Source organism: Cebus imitator, unplaced genomic scaffold, assembly GCF_001604975.1.
Source record: "Cebus imitator isolate Cc_AM_T3 unplaced genomic scaffold, Cebus_imitator-1.0 Scaffold87, whole genome shotgun sequence".
NCBI lineage: Eukaryota > Metazoa > Chordata > Mammalia > Primates > Cebidae > Cebus > Cebus imitator.
The window spans coordinates 6,276,675-6,278,940 of record NW_016107402.1 but is presented as its reverse complement, the minus strand read 5'-3'; the positions used below and the strand labels follow the sequence as shown (position 1 = coordinate 6,278,940).

Here is a 2,266-nt window from a genome sequence, read left to right as displayed (position 1 = left end):
TTTTTTGAGGTTGTCATTTTCTAAGATTTCCAAATAAGACTTGATATTAAGTAAAACATTTGTGATCATAATCCTTTTGTGAAAGAAATGGCATTTTAACACCAAAGTATTAGGAAGATTATCATTTCAGAATAAAGGAGAGTCCTTTAAATCTATTTAGCTCTAATAAATGCTCTGTGAATTGTCCTATTTTTCTTCTTCTGCTGAGGATCCCCCATGGACTAATACTGATTCCTCAGTCATAAGGTCTATTGTTTGGGGCTATTTACCTCAAGCCAAGAATGGGGTCTGTAGTTTAGTCCAGGGTATCATACACAAATTATCATTTTACATGTTGCCTTAACTTGAAGAGAGTGGTGTGCCACTGGTCTAGAGCAGAGGCTCTCAATGTGTGCTCCTTGAACAGGAGCATCAGTATCATCTGGGGAACCGATTAGAAAGGCAAATTCTCAAGACCATCCCAGACTTATTAAAATCAGAAACTCTAGGGCTAGTGTCCAGCAGTCTGTTATCATAAGCCTTCCAGGTGATCCTGATGAGAACACCAGTTTGAGAACACTACTGCAGGGAACAGATATCTGGACCCGAGGGTTGAAGAGCCTATGTTCAGTTTGTATCTTTCACTAACTACAACCTTTTTTTCTTTTTAATTTTGAGACAGAGTTTTGCTCTTGTTGCCCAGGCTGGAGTGTGATGGTGCAATCTCAGCTCACTGCAAACTCTTCCTACCTGGTTCAAGTGATTCTCCTGCCTCAGCCTCCTAAATAGCTGGGATTACAGGTGCCCACCACCATGCCTGGCTAATTTTTTGTATTTTTAGTGGAGATGGGGTTTCACCATGTTGACCAGGTTGGTCTCAAACTCCTGACCTCAGATGATCCACCCACCTCAGCCTCCTAAACTGCTGGCATTATAGGCGTGAGCCACAGTGCCCAGCCTACAACCTTAAATGAGTCACAATGTCTTCATGCTCTAATTGCACTACCTGTAGAACAGATAAAATCGGTTTCCTGCAGCACAAAGTAGTTTTGAAAATAAGTATGTGAAAGCTCCCCAAGTTCCTCATAGATAAGTCAACATGACACTATCCATCCAAAGTGGTGATAATAACAACTTCATCCTGTTTTCATCAAGCTACTCCAACCTGTCATATTCATAAAATATTCTAAGCCTGTTTTTCAAGGTTTGAATCACTCCACCCAACTTGGTGATATTAAATACTTAATAAGTGTGCCTTTTATTCATTCAATCCTGAATAAAAACTTTAAGCAGTACTAAGCCTAGTATCATTTTTCCTGAAAAGCTATATTTTTATTACCTTTGAAGCACTCATTAGCTTTCCTCTCCCTTTCTTGAAAATTCTTCTAAGAAACTGTGCATTTATATAAAGAAAGTAGACTTAAATAGAACTTTGGGTAAATGCAAAAAATTTACTAAACCCATACAAATTTACTGATTATCTTCCCTGCTTTCTCTACCACCACTTATTTTAATATAAGAGTAGCATTCTTAACTCTCCCAAGATAAAACATGATTTTATCAGAACAATTTAAGTAATACCTTCTGCAGTTCCCTATGACGATAACTATTCAGAAGATAACTAAACTGAATTCCAAGTTTCACTGGCATCTACAGAATCATCCCTTTATCTACTAGATTCATTTATGCGTATGGAGGGAATATGTAATTTCAAGTAGATTAAAAAATTTTCATTTGAAAAGTTTGCCTTGCCCCTTGTAAGCTAAGACATTACTCTAATTTTTCAGCAAGTGCCACAGATAACTCCGTGCAGGTGGAATCTGTTATGTCTTCATATAGCCAGTCCAACTATATATGAAGACTATATATATATATATGCCTTTTGGATGTTTTGGATGGATATGGACTGGCTATATGAAGACATATATATATATTTAATATTTATATTTCTATATATTTAAGTTTGGGGAGTTTTAATCCATTTTTCTAAAACAATGATTCCAAAACACTATATATATATATGCAGAGTCTCACTCTGCCTTGCCCAGGCTGGAGTAGTGTCGTGTTCTTGGCTCACTGCAACCTCCCCCTCCCAGAGGTTGGCCAGGCTGGTCTTTAACTCCTGACCTCAGGTGATCCACCTGCCTCAGCGTCCCAAAGTGCTGGGATTACAAGCACGAGCTACCACACCTGGCCTGCTTTTTTTTTTTTTTTTTGAGACGGAGTTTCACTCTTGTTACCCAGGCTGGAGTGCAATGGCGCGATCTCGGCTCACCGCAACCTCCGC

At 38.7% G+C, this 2,266-nt stretch overlaps 1 protein-coding gene across 5 annotated transcripts in view; it reads right to left on the bottom strand.

Annotated features, from left to right (window-relative positions):
- The window catches only part of PHACTR4 (phosphatase and actin regulator 4), a 125,715-nt gene that overhangs the window by 19,417 nt on the left and 104,032 nt on the right, over positions 1–2,266 (bottom strand). The window lies entirely within an intron of this gene.